Source organism: Salvelinus sp. IW2-2015, linkage group LG10 (genome assembly GCF_002910315.2).
Source record: "Salvelinus sp. IW2-2015 linkage group LG10, ASM291031v2, whole genome shotgun sequence".
Taxonomy (NCBI): domain Eukaryota; kingdom Metazoa; phylum Chordata; class Actinopteri; order Salmoniformes; family Salmonidae; genus Salvelinus; species Salvelinus sp. IW2-2015.
Window position 1 is genome coordinate 4,019,465 of NC_036850.1, and position 21,365 is coordinate 4,040,829.

The following is a 21,365-nucleotide window of genomic DNA, read 5'->3' on the forward strand; positions in this document are numbered from 1 at the left end:
GATCAGGTGAAACAGATCAGGGTGTGACACAATCAGAATGAGTTGGCAAAGGAGAAATACTCACTAACAGGGATGTAAACAAACAAACAAAAAAATGTTTGCTTTTTGTGCGTATGGAGAATGTCTGGGATCTTTTATTTCAGCTCATGAAACATGGGACCAACACTTTACATGTTACGTTTACATTTTTGTACAGAGTAATTTCTTGTCAAGATAAAATATCTCTGGACAGTCCATATTTGAAATGTGTAACTAAATCTAGTAAATTGTTATTGAGTTATTTAATCTATATATTTTTATCAAATGAAGGTGCAGTCTATAAAGTTATTTCAAAATATACATTATTTTACCATTTTAGGTGAAACATTTTAATTAAATAAAAGGCCTAATAAGTATTTTTATATTCATCAGCCTTACTGTTTCCGATGCTCCTGATAGGTCGATATTTCATTGGGGTCAGGAGTAGAGTATCTAGACCAAGCTGTCTGGTATCATAAATTGCCTGGTTTCGTAATCACTTGACACGGTAACAACGACAGATCAATTGATCTGCTGCCATATCCTTACTGGTTTTTCCAATGCAATCAAGCTTAGTTTAACACACAGGTGCATGTAATCTTCCGTTTGTACCCTTTTAAGAAATCCAGTGGTAATGGGTAGCACAGTGCGTTTTAAGCCATTCAAATTGGCTTCCTATGTTTACCAATGACTGTCACTTTTCTTTTCCACTTACCTTGCTTTAGAGCACTTCCTGAACACATGATCGTACATAACCACCTGTCATGTTTAAAAACAAGTTCACAGTTAAGAAGTGGAGACACAGGTATTAACTACTTTGGTAATTCATCTGTACTCAGAGGTCTATGCATTAGTTAGCACCATGAATGGTTTTACAGTGTTATGTTTAGCCCACTAAATTTGGGGTATTATGTGTAATTACGGTTGTAAACTTTATTAACGCAACCCATACATTCCTGTTATTTGACTTTTTAACTTGAACTGCTGCAACGGAGCGGTCATTTCTAGTCGTGGCTGATACTAAACTCGGCTTTGCTGTGATGCCCACAACAATTAGTGGAACAATTCTTTGCACCTTAATTTGTTGCTTTGAGAGTTGTTTTCCCTGGTGCTGTGGCGATTTATGTTTCCCTATAAAAGTGTGCTTCCCCTGGGAATCCATTTGTACATAATGCAGCATTACCACACTGTACAGTACATTGCATTTTCTGGTGCTCCCTCTTCATTCTAAGTGATATTTCCACCAAACTAGTCCCAATCCTCTCCCCCAGCCCACATAATATGGGTCTCCACTCTGCTTTCGAGAAAGGTTAATTGAAACTCCATTGAAGTAGCCTACAATGGCCCCATTTGTCTAATCATGAATTAACTCGAAATGATGATGAATTGCCACCCATTGTCTTCCTCCACAATCCTCTGTTCCAGCCTTCCCCTGCGATTCCCCCTCCGAACAAGTAATCTATTTCTCACTTAAGAGTGTTGCTCCTCCTTGTTTTTCTTTCTCCCTCATCCCACTGTAATAGACTAAATGAATTCTGAAAACCAAACTCCCGGTGCAGTGATTGAAGAAGAGGGAAAAATAAGAAACCGGCTTTCCATTGTGCTGCCACAGGAGGACATTGCACTCTTAATATTATTGTTATTATCCTCATCACTAGTTCGTTTTTTATTTTTGTCACATTTTTGCCACTTTTTGATGCCTTGTACAAGATGAGGTAGAAATGTATCAGTGCCAAATGACAGGTCCATTTCCTGAATTGCTGCTTTAATTGTTTCTCCCTAATGGAGCTATTGATGCTACTATGGCCTAGTGCTGAGAAGCATAATTGTCAGCACAGCTAGACTACTTCCCTAACTGGCAACTCGCTTCCCCTGGATTACAGTTAGTAGTTCACAGAGCTCAGATTGTAGGCTGATTGCTGGGGAGAGAGACGCCATCAATCCTCCACTGACCTTCATATTCACTATCATCACTGCTGATGTTCTGCACACACATAAACACACAAACTGCAGTCAAGGAGAGCTATCCAGCTCTGCCTCAGCCATATCCTACTCCACATGAGCAGTATTGATCGGTTTGTTTTAAAGTATAATGAAGGAGGGAAAGGTGTCTGGGAAAGCCAGATAAATGGTAATATGGTAGACCAAAAACTAAAAGTAGTTATGCAGACCAAGGTAACTACAGGCCTGCATCTATCCTGGGTTAACTGTCCAAAGTCCTGAGGCCTCATTTATCCATATTGCATAGAAACTATTCTAAAATACTACTTACATACGGAATTGAGAATGTTCGTACGCATAGAAAAAGTCTGATTTATCAAACAATCATTTCAGCATCATACACAACCATTAATACATATAAATTGTTCTCAGCCTCAGTGCTCATGCACGACCTTGGATATTTGCATTTCGAAATGCCTCCACTTAACCATATGTGACTCGTTTCAGGAAACTAGGCATATGTCGCGTGTCACTACTTCACAGGGGCGCCGTTTGAATGTAAACCTTTTTTAAATTCAAAATGCTTTTTGTTGTGGCAGAAATAGCTTTTGGAACATGTGAAGCCTCTCTTGAAAAAGCCAAACCTTGATACAGAAAATATAAAAAACTATTGGCCTATATCGAATCTCCCATTCCTCTCAAAAATATTGAAAAAGCTGTTGTGCAGCAACTCACTGCCTTTCTGAAGACAAACAATGTATACGAAACGCTTCAGTCTAGTTTTAGACCCCATCATAGCACTGAGACTGCACTTGTGAAGGTGGTAAATTACCTTTTAATGGTGTCGGACCGAGGCTCTGCATTGAATTATTACTCTCACAATTTCCCACATTTTCAACATAGATATTCCCCATTCTACGCTTGACAAGCAGTTAACTCATCCCACCACTAGGCACTTTGCATACGCATGGTCATGGCTGTGCGTAGAATTACGCACACTCTCAAGCAAAAGTTCCTATTGATAAATCTCACACTGAGTGGAAATGATTGTTTACGCACAGATTTGTGCCTACCCATAATTGATAAATTAGGCCCCTGAAGAAGATTGTCAATGAGCAAATTGACATGTACATATCCAATGATACTCTAATGTATGATTTGCAGTCCAGTTTAAGAAAGTCACATTCAACTGATTCATGTTTACTGTATTTAACCAACCATATTAGGAAAGAGATTGATGGACTATTTTGTGGGATGGTGTTACTGCACCTTAAGAAAGCCTTTGTTACAGTAGACCACCAGGAAGATATCAGAGGGTTGATGTCAATGGCACCTTATCAGATGCAAAGATAAATCAGCTGTGGAGTGCCACTACTCTTCCTGTTACAATATCAAATGTACGAAATAAGCTTGTTTCTGTCAACTGTTCTTATATTTAGGCTATTCAGCTCTTTTGGTCTCTCACAAAGACAATAGTATGGTTGAGAGTAATGGGGGTCACCTTGGGGTCATGATAGGGGCTGCACCAAATGACTGATGTATTATAATAATTGATTATGCTGATGTTGTATTAATAGAAGGTGAAGGGCTATTAGACACTCCCCCACTACATTTATAGGGTCCTGGATCACAGATAAGCAATATATGCATTATAAGGTTGAATACTGTTCCACAATTCTTTTCTAGTCTCTGCCTCTTATAAGAAATGGTCTGAGCAGATGTGTGAGCCATTGCAGTCAAAACAGGGTGTCTGTGAGAAAGCGCCTCAAGGCTAAAAGGGATACATAGACACAGACACCTGCAGGGGAGTAAATAGATAAAGAGACCAGTCAAACATACCACTGTCAGCCACACGGGAATTGAAAATTACCACTGAGCCCTTAGAAAACACTAAACTATTGTTTTCTCTTGCAAGTTTGTATAACTGTATATGCATGGGCCTGGTCTCATGAGTAGAAGGTGTTGACGTAGGCAGCTACATCACTAAGGGTTGACTGCAAACATATTAAAGCAACTTTGACCTTTTTTATTTTGCATAACTTACTCTGAAACATACATGCTGTGTTTCCGTTGTCAACTTCTGTCTGCGATTGCATTAATAAAGGTTTGATTGATTTACTTAAAGAAGATATTGTCTGATTGCTGATTTCACCAATAAGCCAATGATTGACAAGGAACCTACCCCAACATTTGGCGAGCTTGCCAGGAGTGAGTGTTCACCCCGGTTGGAGGAGATTCTACACCATGGTGCCAGAGCTCCAAATTGAACAAGGTAAGCAGACCTTTAAAACTTCTCTAGGATAGGGGGCAGAGTTTTCACTTTGGGAAAAATAGCGTGCCCAATTTCAACTTCGTTCTACTCATCCCCAGAATATAAGATATGCATATTATTAGTAGATTTGGATAGAAAACACTCTGAAGTTTCTAAAACTGTTTGAATCATATCTGTAAGTATAACAGAACTTATGTAGCAGGCAAAACCCTGAGGACTAACCATTATTATTTTTTTATTTTTTTAAGTCACTGTCTGTTCAATGAGCTTTCATTGGGAGGCCAGATTTCTAATCACTCTGTTCTCAGTTCCTACTGCTTCCACTGGATGTCACCAGTCTTGGGAAATAGGTTGAGGTTATTCATTTGTGCAATGAAGAAGAAGGCCATCAGGAAGTAGAGTAACGTCTTGTGTACTGTTTGACAGTTGCGCAAGACTAAAAAATGCAGCGTTTGTTTGTTGATCTCCTGTATTGAAAACAGATAGACCCGTCTTCAATTTGATCGATTATTAACGTTTACAAATACGTTAAGTTGTATTACAAAAGTACTTTGAAATGTTTTGGCAAAGTTTAGAGGTAATTGTTTAGATATTTTGTAGTGACTTTGCGCAAATTGGAAGCTGTTTTTTTCTGGATCAACCGCGCCAAATAAATGGACAATTTGGATATATATGGACGGAATTAATCGAACAAAAGGACCATTTGTGATGTTTATGGGACATATTGGAGTGCCAACAAAATAATCTCGTCAAAGGTAATGCATGTTTTATTTTATATCTGCGTTTTGAGTAGCGCTGGCATGGTTGAAATATGCTACACTCTCTTTGTTGACTTTGTGCTATCATCAGATAATAGCATCTTATGCTTTCGCCAAAAAGCCTTTTTGAAATCTGACATGTTGGCTGGATTCACAACGTGTGTAGCTTTAATTTGGTATCTTATATGTGTGATTTAATGAAAGTTTGATTTTATATAATTTTTTTGAATTTGGCGCTCTACATTTTCCCTGGCAATTGGCCAGGTGGGACGCAATCGTCCCGCTATCCCAGAGAGGTTTTAATCTAAGTCTGTAATTAATTGGCATTCACTGGTGTGGTTTCCTTCTAACAAGTAAGTGGCACCTCACTCAACCCAAAACTATACATCAACTTTGAATTTGACATAGTCGAATTCTAGATACAAGATATTGCATAACTGGTTACTGGTGAAATGCATGATGTCAATATATGATGAATGGAATGAATGATTGATGAATAAATGTAGTACTCCAGAGTGGTGGAATGATTTTGCAGAGGTGGCTTGACGAGGCTGTCTGAGGCTGCCCCATCCTAAGGGGGGGTGGGGGGGGGGCCGGTTGAGTTGAATAAGAGTTATTTTGCAGAGGTGGTTTGACGAGGCTGCCTGAGGCTGCCCTTTCCTACAGGGGGGTGGCCGGTTATGAGTTAAATACTAGTTATTTTGCAGAGGTGATTCAGCGATAATCATCTATTTTATTTTGGAAGGTAATTCAGCGACAATTACCTGAATACTAGTTATTTCGTTTTTTAGAGGTAATTCTGTGAAAATGACCTAATAATGAAATTAATTGTTTATGAATAGTGTGTTGTATGTTTTACTTGTTTGTTTGTCTGAGGATTATGGCGGGTTTATTGGGTAAAGGCCCAATGGTGGAATAAAAAGTAGGAGTAGGACAGAAGTTAATTGAATAAAAGGTTGAACATATTTGTTAGTGCCACTTTCCTACCATAGGACAGTATAGGAAATGTACAACCCTTAGTATAGCAGTAAATTATTACAAGGAAGTGGTATTCTGTATAAATGTTCATAGAAAATTACTTTGTGACGCTATCACCAGGGGCACCGGTGAATATAATATTACTGTTACTCTACACCCTTAAGATATAATATTAGGAATTGAAGTCTATCATTCGGTTATCTCCGTGAGGCCCGTGTGTGAAATATTTTTGAGTTTAGTAGAAACATTTACTATAGCCTGGATTAAGTGAGAGTAGAATTAGGATTACAGTATCACCCAACGTTGCTTAACACACACTGAAAGGCGATAGAGAAGAATTTATATAGGCATATTCATACATATCACACCCACTGTAGGATAAACTTATAGAAATTGGAAAACACATTACACGCAGACTATCTAAATAAAAAGCCGGAGCACCATGGCCCAGTCAAACCAGAATGAGGAGATAGGAGCAATGAAGCCTGTCAAGCATGTTGAATATATGCAAAATAAGTTTCCCGCTGTGGAATTTACATTAACTTTTAAGAAATGGCATGTCAGGACAGCGGTGGTAGGAAAAAACAGATATCCACTGGATGGTTCATTCAACAAGACTAGGTTGGGTTTAGTCAAGGAGATAATTCAGACAAGAAAAATTGATAAAAAAGAAAGGGAAGAAGAAAAGTACCCTTGTATCAGATACTGTGATAGGAATGATGATGCTGGAAGGACAGATCCTCATGAACAAGGCTACTGTGACCACACTAAAGCTGGAGAAAACAATAGAGTGCGGGAGGAAAGAAATTAGTCAGGACAGTGGCAGAACAGGAATACTCCCCACCGCCCCGCCGCCATATGAGACTCAACCCAGAGGACCCCCGGGTGACTATACACAGATCTACCCTCTCATACCACTGATAGAAGAAAATGGAGAAGCAACCACAATTATCCTCAAGGGGACTCTGATGAAGGAGGTGGATGACACAACAGCAGCAACAAGCGGCATGAGAACAATATAATTGGATGAAAAAAGGAGGCACAGTTCCTGTAGGGAGTTTCCCTCGCCACCCCAACTCACTCCACAAAAAGGAGTAGACTGGAAGATCCTAGACATATGGCCGCCTGTAAAAAAAGGTTTTAACTACTAAGCTACTAAAGAAGCAAAATAACTACTAAAAAGAGCTAAAGAACTACTAAAGAAGCAAAATAAAAGTACAATGTGCCACCATCCATGGGTGACCTATTCAGAGAGCAGGAAGGAAGTAAAGACAGAAAGAGAAAAGAATGTTTAACTGGAATAAACTAAAGACTAAAGAGAAATCAAGAAAATGAGGACTAGACAGGCAGCAGCAGGCTCATATTCTCAATCACGTGTGGAGGGAGGGAGGGTGTGCTCTCTGTCCTAGGTCTGGCTTATGGCTACATCTTTTGTCTGGCATGCCCTGTTTACCATCAACCATGATCTCTACTGCTTGCCAGTTGGCTCACGGTGTGAGCCATTCATCAGAGGGGGATATGATGGCGAAGATTTCGGCCCAATGGTTTTGCACAAATTTGAATCAGCACGTAAAATAATGAATTTACCTTTGTGCGACATGTTTGTTATATAACATAGATGTCACTGTTCTTCCTCTGCCTTGCAGGGGCGGTTCCTCCTGCAGGCAGAAGAGGGTCGTTAGTGATTGGAGCCACCTGGGCTCAGGGTATAAACTGTTTCACTAATCACTTCTCTCTCTCTGCTCCTCCAGGTATGATCCTGTTTTGTTTGTTCCTTTGTAGTTTTGCATAGTTTTCACTCAGTCATATTCACACACACAGATTCACGCATCCATGCACTTTACATACACCTTACATTATAATACTTTCACACCTCATTCCTTTTCTTAGTTTAAAGTTAATCGTTTTGGTTTATAATAAAGAACATTTTTAATTGGCCTATACCTGTTGTTCGTGTCCACTCATTTTTGTCACAGGCTATGAGCCGGCTTGTGACACAAGTCACTGCAGTATAACTTGACTGTAAATGCCTCATCTGTGTTGAAACATGGCTTGGAAGCGTTTTCCGATCCCAAGGCTCAAGTGGTTTGAGATTTGTGATTAATAAATGAATTAGGTGTTCTTGAGTAAAAAATAAAATGTGCAGATGTTGTGTTTGTGTTAACCATCATGCCAACAATATGCATGCCAAAGATCGGCATTGGTGAAAAACGTATGTAAATTAAAACACATTCATTGTATCGTTGAAACTTTGTATTGCTATATCTGCTCTTTCCTACTTGAAAAACAATATAGGCTACAAGTTCAATGATCCCTTTAGTATAATCTAAATTATATAAGTTTTTCTACAAATTGCCTTTTGTTCAAACTGTGAATTTGAAGTCTTTTGGGAGTCGGCCAAGACTATGTTGACAGGTAATAAAAATTAAGTTCAAATTAATTTGCAGTTATGAGGAAGTGATTTATAGAGACTTGTTAGAATAGTTCTGTTTGATTTTGTTTTAACACACAAAGCTTTTCAAAATGTTTTTTCTGACAGACCCCCCTGTATATCACTCCCATACGGTAGGAGGGTTAATGAGTTTCCCCATTTCTCTTTTCCCCTTTTTTGTGAACATATGTGAAATGCACTTTTCAAACTGTGAAAGAAATCCCTGGAAATCCCTGATCACACATGTAGGCAATGTCTTGGAGACATTGGCTGCATTCCAAACTCAAAGTTGACAGCCCTTGGCCCTAAACCGTCTGCCCTTGGGGGAATCCCCGCAGCCGTCGGTCCAAATGATTAGCCAAGCAAGGGAAGTTTGCAACGCAAGCCCTCAGCCCTCGTTTTTAATGGAGTTTGCGAGTGTACAATTATGTTCACTTCGGTGCCTGAAACGCCCCATAATTCAATTTGCGATGATTGTACATCCGCTAAGGAAAGTCTGCCAAAATGTTAAACCTCAACGTCAATATGGTGTCAACATACAAGTGTAAATTCAAAGGAATGTAAATAAGTTAGAAACTGTGTTACTAATGCACAAACACATCTCGTAAAAGTGTTGATGTTTTTGTTTGGTTATCTTTTGGAAATTGTAGAAATAAAAAAATGTCTTTCTTCAGAAGTTCCAGCTAGGCAGGCTAACGTTAGTTAGTTAATTTGCTAGCTATCATTCAGTAGGTGTATATTAATAAGGATATAGTTAATATAAGTAGACATGCAATAATAATTGACTGTAGCGCATATAAAGCACCCACAAGCTACCGATGGCTGAAAACACAATCGTTGCTGGATGAACGAATTTCTGCCCTACAAGCGTAAACTCGTCAGACTTCAAGACACATCATCAGAAGTGTCCAGTGTTGCCAAATAATTTTCAGGGTAAGTTGCTAGAGGCAGGTTGATTTGTTGCTAAATGACGTTGTGATGTCATTGCGTGATAACGTAAAACTGCGTCATGATGTAGAATACACAATAACGTTACTCAAATTGACTGGCCATCTCGGCAAAAAACATGATTTGACATTTGTTCAGGTACAGACTCCCACTCTTTTCTGTTCTTCTGGCTGTACAATTTTGATTGAGACATGTTTTAAAATATATATATATATTTCACCTTTATTTAACCAGGTAGGCAAGTTGAGAACAAGTTCTCATTTACAACTGCGACCTGGCCAAGATAAAGCAAAGNGTTTATAATAAAGAACACTTTTAATTGGCCTATACCTGTTGTTCGTGTCCCCTCATTTTTGTCACAGGCTATGAGCCGGCTTGTGACAATAGACAAGTGAACTCCACTGCAAACAGGGAAGTTCCCCACTCCAAAAGAACCTTTTGTACACCTTGCTATGGATTTCATAGACATGGTAGAGCGAAAAGAAAGAAAGATATACTGCCTGGTGATAATTGACAGGTTCAAAGCATTTCCCACCACAGGTGGAAGCATATCCCACCACCAACTGCGATGCGCGAACAGTTGCAAAGTTGCGAGTCAGGGCAAATCAAAAGATCAAAGGGGGGCTTGCAAAAGCCTGCTGTTCCACAAAAATGAGCTGGGTGGAATGCTTTCCCTTTGTCCACATGAAAATGCACAGAACCAAAGGTATTGGGTGTACACCTTACAAGATGTTAACAGGAAGACCCATGAACACACCAGGTGTTTGACCTATGACTGACTGACAGATAGACATAACTGAGGCACAGTGTGATCACATTGAGTACATGAAAGAACTAACCTCTATTGTCAGGTCTCTCCACTCCGCCTACAGGAAAGCAAACGAGGTTCCCCCAGGCGAAGACCCTGACGAGCTTCCCATAAACGTTGGAGACTGGGTGAAACTCAGAGTACATAAGCGAAAATGGAACCAACCACGATGGATGGGTCCATTCCAGGTAACCATGGTAACACCAACAGCTCTGCGAGTGGCGGAGAGGTCCGGCTGGCATCATCTCTCCCACTGCAAGCACCTCCCAGAGTGGAAGCCATGGATGAGCGACAAGAGGGAGGGAGAGCAGGGCCCTGAGAACATCTGAAGGAGGAAGAAGGTCTGAGCCAAAGGACAGAAACAGAGGGCCCAGACCAAAAGGCCGGAAAGAAAGATGAAGAAGAAGGCTCTAGCCAACGAGCAGAAGAAGGAGGCATCATTTCACACTCGCACTCAGGTTCTATAAATAGGAAACAGAGACTACATCGGGTCTGGTGGCTTGTTTTCCCCATCATCCTTTCCCTGGGTCTCCTTGTTGGCGCAGCCACGGGACCCCCTGGAGGATCTGAGGAAAACAACAAATGGATACAAATGGTGAGTAAAAATTGGTAATCAGACTAAGAGGCCAGGAACCCAGGTTTTAGTATTTAGAAAGCCTACTTCAACCACTGAGCTGTGCGGGAGTCACAGTATAGGAAGGACAGAGTTTGAATGTGGGTTTTTATAACTTAATGCAGAGAGGTAATGAGAAACAACCTACTAGGCGAAGGGAGACCACAGGACTGTTTTTTGGGAGAAGAACTGAGAGGTTAGCCGGGGATCATGGGACACATGTATGTTGGGGTGGTCACAAGAAGGGAGCAACCTTACCTAATGTGGTACAAGGAAGCAGGCAGATCCCTCTATGGTCTAGACCTCGCCTCGGGAGAGGTGAGTCAGTCTTCACGGTAAGAACTACCCATTCTATACGGTGTAATTATCCCAGCAGGTACCCGTGGATAGAGTCGTTAGGAAATGGAAGCTTGAGCATCAATACGATACTGAACTCCCTAAACCCAAAGTCAACCCCTACCCTGTGTCTTTGTAATGATGGGAAGGAAGATATGGGAGATACGAGAGCTTGTCGTGTATATATAGGTCAACTGAGAGAAGAGTAAATTGATAGGAGAAACTATGCTAAAGGGGATTTTACTGTGTTGGACTTACAGCAACAGGTGTAAGTGTTGTTATTTGGGTAGAACAGAAATGTACATGTTAAGAATTCCGGTCACCAACCTTTTCAATGAGACAGGTCAAACCAACTCTGGGGAACTGAAGCGTGCCAAACGACTCATCCCTATGGAAGCCTCATCCCGACTCATCCCTATGGAAACCTCATCCCGACTCATCCCTATGGAAGCCTATGGTCATGTTCTATACCCGGGTGAGATTTTATACCCTCCTGGGGTGTGACTGTCCTGGGAAAGTGGGTAAACAATTTAACCTTTACTTAACCCATTTAATCCCACATTTTTCCCAGACATGAAAATATCCAAATCAAGTGTCATTAGTAACCCTTTGAAGTAATCAATCATTATTTCTTGACATTTTTAAGAAAAAGTAGGTGAAAAGGTGTGTTTTATGGTCGGTCACTATTGTGGCCGGTGGGATAATGTTACGTATACTGAATTAACATATTTCTCCTATGCAGATATCAAAGTTCTTATATATCCCAACCCAGTTATTAACACATTTAAAACTCTGTCCCCAGAATACCCCGTCACATTCTAGTGTGACTATTTTACACATCAAAAACCCTTATACAACACCGATATGAACACTGAGAGCAAAGACAAAAAAAACAACAACCATCAACATATTTCAACATTGTTACTTTAGTGCAACATGTACTGAAACATTAATATTGTAACTTTATTGTAACATTTCAACTTGTACTTTAGTGCAATATTCATTGTAACATTTTAGTGCAACATTCACTAACAACTGAATAGCAGTCGTGTGATTCATTCTCACTGAACATAAAGGTAACATTTAGGATAGAGGTAGCCTGTAGAATATGCATTCAAGTAGAGGCCTACACTGAACAAAATACACAAAAAGCGCCACTGCACAATGAGTGCATAGAAATATATATACAAAAAGTGCCACTGCACAATGAGTGCATATATATATACACTGCTCAAAAAAATAAAGGGAACACTTAAACAACACAATGTAACTCCAAGTCAATCACACTTCTGTGAAATCAAACTGTCCACTTAGGAAGCAACACTGATTGACAATAAATTTCACATGCTGTTGTGCAAATGGAATAGACAAAAGGTGGAAATTATAGGCAATTAGAAAGATACCCCCAATAAAGGAGTGGTTCTGCAGGTGGTGACCACAGACCACTTCTCAGTTCCTATGCTTCCTGGCTCATGTTTTGGTCACTTTTGAATGCTGGCGGTGCTTTCACTCTAGTGGTAGCATGAGACGGAGTCTACAACCCACACACGTGGCTCAGGTAGTGCAGCTCATCCAGGATGGCACATCAATACGAGCTGTGGCAAGAAGGTTTGCTGTGTCTGTCAGCGTAGTGTCCAGAGCATGGAGGCGCTACCAGGAGACAGGCCAGTACATCAGGAGACGTGGAGAAGGCCGTAGGAGGGCAACAACCCAGCAGCAGGACCGCTACCTCCGCCTTTGTGCAAGGAGGAGCACTGCCAGAGCCCTGCAAAATGACCTCCAGTAGGTCACAAATGTGCATATTTGAGGTATAAATCATAGTTTTACATTGCAGCCACAATCACAAATAGCACCAAAGCAGCCAGAATAATTACAGAGAGCAACGTGAAATATATAAATAGTCATCATAAAACATTTATGAAAAATACATGGTGTACAGCAAATGAAAGATAGACATCTTGTGAATCCAGCCAATATTTCCGACTTTTTAAGTGTTTTACAGCGAAAACACAATATATATTTCTATTAGCTCACTACAGTAGCCAAATACACAACGCAATTTACTCCCCGCAAAAAAAAGCTTGCACAAAACCGACAAAATAGAGATAAAATGTATCACTAAGCTTGAACAAATTCATCAGATGACAGTCTTATAACATCATGTTATACAATACAATTATGTTTTGTTCGAAAATGTGCATATTTAGAGCTTAAAAATAATACAATGTGATTTTCTGGATTTTTGTTTTAGATTCCGTCTCTCACAGTTGATGTGTACCTATGATAAAAATTACAGACCTCTACATGCTTTGTAAGTAGGAAAACCTGCAAAATCGGCAGTGTCTCAAATACTTGTTCTCCCCACTGTATATCCAAAATGTTCATTTATTTGGCGCGTTTGATCCAGAAAAACACTGGTTCCAACTTGCACAACGTGACTACAAAATATCTCAAAAGTTACCTGTAAGCTTTGTCCAAACATTTCAACCTACTTTTGTAATACAACTTCAGGTATTTTTTTACTTAAATAATCAATAAAATTGAATACGGGATGATCTGTGTTCAATACCGGAGGAAAACAATATGTAGCATGCTTTCTGGTCACGCGCCTCTAAGAAACAGTACACTTCACTGGAGCCTCATTCTGAACATGGCTACTTCTTCATTTCCCAAAGGAAAAACCTCAACCAATTTCTAAAGACTGTTGACATCCAGTGGAAGCGATAGGAACTGCAAGAACGTCCCTTAGAAATCTGGATTCCCAATGAAAATGCATTGAAAAGAGTGACCTCAACAAAAAAAGAATATATCAGAATGGTTTGTCCTCTGGGTTTTGCCTGCCAAATAAGTTCTGTTATAGTCACAGACATGATTCAAACAGTTTTAGAAACGTCAGAGTGTTTTCTATCCAATACTAACAATATGCATAATATGCATATATTAGCATCTGGGACTGAGTAGGAGGCAGTTTACTCTGGGCACACTTTTCATCCAAATGTGAAAAATGCTGCCCCCTATCCTAGCGAAGTTAACGATCCAAGGATTTAGCCAACTCTCATTAGATGTCCAAAATCTGAAAGCAGTCTTCGGCCGCCATGAGTTAGCTTTAGATTATCTTTTGGCGAAGGAAGGAGGACACTATAACTACTAGGTATTGTTGATCCTGACAATTGTGTTAAGCTCCTCCCTGACTCCTCTGAGAATTTGACTGTGGTAATTGATAAGATTGCTGATCTTAGTAAAAACTCTCTCAAATCTGAAAAATCTCTTTGAAAAAATTGGTTTAATACTACATTTGGAAATGCAATGGGGAAATTAATGGGATCGATATGACAACAGCCAGTGAAAGTGCAGGGCGCCAAATTCAAACAACAAAAATCTCATAATTAAAATTCCTCAAGCATACAAGTATTTCACACCATTTTAAAGATACACTTCTTGTTAATCCCACCAAAGTGTCCGATTTCAAAAAGGCTTTACAGCGAAAGCACCACAAATGATTATGTTAGGTCACGGCAAAATCACAGAAAAACACTGCCATTTTCCCAGCCAAAGACAGAAGTCACAAAAAGCAGAAATAGAGATAAAATTAATCACTAACCTTTGATGATCTTCATCAGATGACACTCATGTTACACAATACATATATGTTTTGTTTGATAAAGCTCATATTTATATCCAAAAACCTCAGTTTACATTGGCGCCATGTTCAGAAATGACTCCAAAATATCCGGAGAAATTGCAGAGAGCCACATCAAATAACAGAAATACTCAGAGTTTAGAACAATGCCTCATTGTCTCATCTTCCTTGCATCTGGGAAACTAAGCCGGGTTAAGGGGTAATACACCATCCTCTGTAGATAACCAAGGTGGCTTATGGGAGAGGCCCTATATAATATTTTTATTTTTATTTTCAGTTAGGCTCTCAGCCTAACAGTCAGAACAAGACCGTTGGACTGACGGTTTCATTATTGCAATAATGAATCAATATTAAATAAATAAAGATGATTGACCAAGTCTCTCTCAGTACTGAATTTCTATGACAAGCCACATTTTTCCAGCAGCAGACTATGATCGATAATGTCAAAAGCCGCTCTGAAGTCTAACAAAACAACCACCACATCAATTTCTCTCAGCCAACAATGTCATTTGTGTAAGTGCTTGTTGAATGTCCTTCCTTGTAAGGATACTGAAAGTCTGTTTTTAATTTGTTTACTGTAAAATAGCATTGGTTTTATCTGGATTTGGAGATTTTCTTAAGCTCTGTTAAGTTAGATGGGGAGCAGCGGTGAATAGCAATCTTCAAGTCTTTCCACATATTTTCAATGGGACTCAAATCTAGACATTAGCCGAGCCACTCAAGGACATTGTAACACAGACGCAGGGAGTCAGGAAGCAGGTGCAGTTAGTAACTTTAATGATTAGGAACATTGAACGATACAAAACAAGAGAAGCATCTGACATGGAAATACAAACACTACTACCTGATGACTGATAACAAAAGAGTGCTATATAAAGGGTAAGCAATTAAGGGAGTAATGAAATCTAGTTGTGACTGATGAGGAGACGCAGGTGTGCATGATGATGGTTGCCAGGTGTGTTTTAAGATGGGTTGCCAGGACCGGTGGTCAGCAGACCGGTGATGTCGAGCGTCAGAGCGGGAGTGGACCTGACAGACATTCACATCATTGTTCTGAAAGCATGTATGTCTCACCAGACCATAGAATCTTTTGCGTTCTGATATCAGTCTTTCACATGCCGTCTGGCCACTCTCCTATAAAGCCCAGATTGGTGAAGTGCTTTAGAGACTGTTGACCTTCTGTCAGGTTCTCTGATCTCAGCCAAGGAACTCAGCAGTTCTGTCAGAGTGGTCATTGGGTTCTTGGTCATCTCCCTGACCAAGGTCCTTCTTGCCCGGCTGCTCAGTTTGATGGATTGCCAGCTCGAGGCAGAGTCTGGGTAGTTCCATATTTTTTATATTTTTCAATGATGAAGACCACTGTGCTCTTGGAAACGTTCAACACACTAGAAATGTTTTATACTCTTCCCCAGATACAGTACCAGTCAAAAGTTTGGACACACCTACTCATTCAAGGGTTTTTCTTTATTTTCACTATTTTCTACATTGTAGAATAATAGAAATAACACATATGGAATCATGTAGTATCTGAAACAGTGTTAAGCAAATCAAAATATATATTATATTTAAGATTCTTCAAAGTAGCCAACTTTTGGGATGGCAGGTAGCCTAGTGGTTAGAGCATTGGGCCAGTAACCAAAAGATTGCTGAATCGAATCCCCGAGCTGATAAGGTAAAAATATGTCATTCTGCCCCTGAACAAGGCAACTTAACAAAACAAAAAACTGTTCCCTGGTAGGCTGTCATTGTCAATAAGAATTTGTTCTTAACTGACTTGCCCAGTTAAATAAAGATACAAATAAAATGATTGCCTTGATGACAGCTTGACATTCTCTCAACCAGCTTCACCTGGAATGCTTTCCCAATAATCTTGAAGGAGCTCCCACATATGCTGAGCACTTGTTGGCTGCTTTTCCTTCACTCTGCGGTCCAACTCATCCCAAACCATCTAAATTGGGTTGAGGTCAGGTGATTGTAGAGGCCAGGGGCATCATTTACAAAACTGTGTGGAGGATTCACGTTAAAAGGTGGTGTACGGACGAAACACTTGTGCATACGCACAAAACTATTCTGATTTGGAACATAGTGCGCACGCCGGTTTCCCTTTATAAATCACAATCAACTCGAAATTTGATTCACGTGAGCGAGCGTCTTCTCCCACACTTTTAATGCTCATAGTTGCCTATAAATTGTCAGTGAAACACCCCTAATTAATATTAATCCATACTGACTGCATGACGACAATGACTGCAAATCCCGACAGGCTAAAAAAAGATATTTCACCCAGTGTGAAATGGAAGTTCTTGTAGGGGAGGTTGAATCCAAAAATATAATATTGTTTAGTGGACACAGTGTGGGCATTACAAATGCCAAAAAGGCTTGAGTGGCAGCATGTGGTGGACGCTGTGATCGCTGCTGGCTCAGAAGGTGGAACCCTCTCAGAAATAAAAAAGAAGTGGTCCGACATTAAAGTGGAGGCCAAAAGGCGTGTTTGTGCCATGGGCAGGGGAAAGGGGACACTGGAGCTCAACTCCCTTGATGAGCGACTAGCCGGTATTACAGGGGAATCCCTGCTGAGTGGAGTAGTGACGGAGGTAGAGGGGGACACGGACATGCAAGACGCACCGGTTGATCCAGGTATGTAATTAGTATTCTCTGGTTCGAAAAGAGTAAACCAAATGCAGTCAAGTTGTGTTTAAACATTTATTTACACAAACAATTGTTTTTAGTCGCTGCAGCTGATCAGGAGTAGAGTGCGCCCAGCCCCGGTGTCTCCACTGCACCTCGTGCGTCACAACCCTCCAGCGGCCGTGTTCTCACAGATGCAGTCCTGCAAATGCAAAAAGACACCATCGACACTATTAACAAGGTTGCCAAGGAGTTGAAGGAAATAAGAAATGTTTTGTGACATAAGCTGTACATTGATAGAATTATTGAATAAATAGTATTATTTATTTCCATACCTTGTGTTTTCAAGCTACGCATCACATCCACACACTGGTGCACGGCAGCTGCGTTTGGTCAAACGCCTGGGGATAGGGGTCGAGGGCGGGGCCAACACAACCAACAGCAACAGGGGGTAAAGCCACATTCCTTAGCTGTGCCACATTATGTGTGGCACAGCACACGCCCTCACAATGTTGCAGACCTTTTCAGGCATGTATAAAAGATTTCTGCCTGAGGAATCTGCCCTTCAGAAGCCCGATGGTGCGCTCCACAACCGCGCGTACCTGGCAATGACGCACATTGTAGTTCCTCTCCTCTGCGCTCTGTGGGTTGGCGAAAGGGGTGAGCAGCCACCGTAAGGTTAGTGAATGGGTTAGGCACTGCAGTAGAGAGAAATTGCAATTGATTTAGAATTTCTACATTACTCATCCGTACCTAGAAGCAAGCCATCATGCACAGCTCTGGCCTCAAGTCTGCGCCCAACACTGCCGTTTCTTCATATGACTGAGTCATGGGTTGACCAAGGCCACCGAGCCACTACATTAGTCAGTATCATGGCCACATCAAATATGATTTGGACATTAATGGAATGATAATGCTTTCAATTAATGAACCATGAGTGCAGTCAATAGCACCGATTACATTTGGGAAACCCGGACATTGCTGCAAATTGCACTTTTTTATATGCCTGTTCACCTACCGTGTAAGGAAACTTTATGTAGAGATGTGTCAATCCAATTATACCACTTAACACGCTGGCATAACACAGCTAAAGGTTGGCTGAGAGATACCTGACCTGTCAGACAATTCCCTTCAAAAAGTGCCGGTTGCCAGAAATCCGAGGGTAGTCAGGACTTGAAGTGGTACAGGCATGGCTTGGTTTCTGCGGGTGATTATCTGTAAGCTGGGCCCACTAGAGCACAGAAATCCAAGAGAACAGCTCTTGGTAATCGGAACCCGGCTCATAAGCCACTCATAATCATTGGCCAGTAAATCTTGCTGGTCTCTGAAAATTCACTCTCTCCGAATTCTTTCATTCGCCAAATCTTCCAACAGTGCCAAAGCAGCCATTGTGCGTCATTAAGCATTGTAATTACTTGCCTTTTTATACCCACCCATTTGATTGTCAAAGCTACCCAATTGGGTAACACCTAAAGATATGGTAATTACCCTGATTGTAACTGATAATGACAGGGCCATTATCACATTGACAGTTCTGTGCAACAAGCATGTGATAACAATATATGAAACTGTGCATTTGTATCTGCACGACTGAGGCATCGAAAACAGCATCAGTTTAAACGTAATTTGTCCAACTGTTCAACTTATTATTTATGAGAATACATTTCATAGCATGCAAGTATTATTTAATAATTACAGATCCAATTAAATATGATTCCCGATTAAACATATTTGAGGGGTTCGTTTGCAAAAACAGATATCTCCGTTTGAATTTAAAATCCTAAATCATGTTTTTTGTGTTTTTTTTGTGTGCACTCCAGGGAACTATTCACATATAATACGTGAGAGGTAATATTTCAATTTATTTTACACAATGGTTGTCACGTTCCTGACCTGTTGTCTGTTATTTTTGTATGTGTTTAGTTGGTCAGGGCGTGAGTTGGGGTGGGCATTCTATGTTTTGTGTTTCTATATTTAGGGTTTGTAATTAGCCTTATATGGTTCTCAATCAGAGACAGGTGTTTGACGTTTCCTCTGATTGGGAACCATATAAAGGTAGGGTGTTCACACTGTTTGTTTGTGGGTGGTTGTCTTCCGTGTCTGTATGTATGTGCGTACCACACGGGACTGTAGCGATTTTGTTTGTAGTCTATACCTGTTCCTGCGTTCTTCGTGTTATTTGTAAGTTCTCTAGTTCAGGTCTGTCCTTCGTTCGTTTTGTTATTTGTATTATTCCAAGTGTTGTTTCGTGTTCGTCTTCGTCGTTTAATAAATTCATTATGTTTTCTAAACCCGCTGCATGTTGGTCTGATCCCTACTCCTCCTCTTCGGAACAGAGTAGTACCACCAGTGCTGGCACCACCGCACCAAGCCTATGTGCGTCTCCAGAGCCCTTACGCACTGTTCCTTCTCCCCGTACTCGCCATGATGTGCGGTGCCCTCAGCCCGGTACCACCAGTGCCGGTATCAGGCCACCAGGCCTATAGTACGCCTTGAGAGTCCAGTGTGCCCTGTTGTTGTTCCCCGCACTAGCCTGAAGGTGCGTGTCCTTAGCCCGGTGCCTCCAGTTCCTGCACCACGCACCAGGCTACGTGCGTCTCAGCCGGCCAGAGTCTGCCGTCTGCCCAACGCGCCTGAACTGCCCGTCTGCCCAACGGCGCCTGAACTGCCCGTCTGCCCAACGGCGCCTGAACTGCCCGTCTGCCCAACGGCGCCTGAACTGCCCGTCTGCCCACGGCGCCTGAACTGCCCGTCTGTCCAACGGCGCCTGAACTGCCCGTCTGTCCAACGGTGCTTGAACTGCCCGTCTGTCCAACGGCGCCTGAACTGCCCGTCTGCCCAACGTTGCCTGAACTGCCCGTCTGCCCAACGCGTCTGACCTTCCGTCTGCAAAGCGCCGCATGAACTGCCCGTCTGTACTGAGCCTTCAAAGCCGCCCGTCTGTACTGAGCTGCAAAGCGCCCGTCGCCATGAGCCTCAGAGCCGTCCCCAGACAGGAGCAGCCAAAGCCTTCCGCCAGACAGGATCAGCCAGAGCCTTCCGCCAGACAGGATCAGCCAGAGCCTTCCGCCAGACAGGATCAGCCAGAGCCTTCCGCCAGACAGCCGAGTCACAGTCAGCCAGAGCCTTCCGCCAGACAGGATCACCAGAGCCTTCCGCAGACAGGATCAGCCAGAGCCTTCCGCCAGACAGGATCAGCCAGAGCCTTCCGCAGACAGGATCAGCCAGAGCCTTCCGCCAGACAGGAAGCCAGATCGTCAGCCAGCCATGAGCAGCCAGACCCGTCAGCCAGCCATGAGCAGCCAGACCCGTCAGCCAGCCATGAGCAGCCAGACCCGTCAGCCAGCCATGAGCAGCCAGACCCGTCAGCCAGCCATGAGCAGCCAGCCCCGTCAGCAGCCATGAGCAGCCAGAACCGTCAGCCAGCCATGAGCAGCCAGACCCGTCAGCCAGCCATGAGCAGCCAGACCGTCAGCCAGCCATGAGCAGCAGACCGTCAGCCAGCCATGAGCACAGACCCGTCAGCCAGCCATGAGCAGCAAGATCCGTCAGCCAGCCATGAGCAGCCAGCCATGAGCAGCACGATCCGTCAGCCAGCCATGAGCAGCAAGATCCGTCAGCCAGCCATGAGCAGCAAGATCCGTCAGCCAGCCATGAGCAGCAAGATCCGTCAGCCAGCCATGAGCAGCAGATCCGTCACCAGCCATGAGCAGCAAGATCGTCAGCCAGCCATGACAGCAAGTCGTCAGCAGCCATGAGCAGCAAGATCCGTCAGCCAGCCATGAGCAGCAAATCCGTAGCCACCATGAGCCGCCAGAGCCGCCGGCCAGGATCCGCCAGAGCCCGCCGGCCAGGATCCGCCAGGCCGCCGGCCAGGACCGCCGAGCCCGCCGGCCAGGATCCGCCAGAGTCGCCCGACAGTCATGAGTCGCCCGACAGTCATGAGTCGCCCGACAGTCATGAGTCGCCCGAAGCCATGAGTCGCCCGACAGTC

The 21,365-nt window shown here is 42.3% G+C and overlaps 1 long non-coding RNA gene across 2 annotated transcripts; it reads right to left on the reverse strand.

Annotated features, from left to right (window-relative positions):
- Positions 1 to 17,479: 17,479 nt before the first annotated feature.
- Positions 17,480 to 18,754, reverse strand: LOC111969157 (uncharacterized). 2 transcript variants are annotated; one of them, XR_002877953.2, is made up of 4 exons: positions 18,390 to 18,754; positions 18,125 to 18,226; positions 17,707 to 18,012; positions 17,480 to 17,573 (listed from the first exon to the last, which is right to left on the reverse strand). It is a non-coding gene; the product is annotated as an uncharacterized lncRNA (long non-coding RNA). The 2 variants fall into 2 exon arrangements; XR_002877954.2 differs by lacking the exon at positions 18,125 to 18,226 and having other exon boundaries at positions 17,707 to 18,069.
- Between the last annotated feature and the right edge of the window lie 2,611 nt (positions 18,755 to 21,365).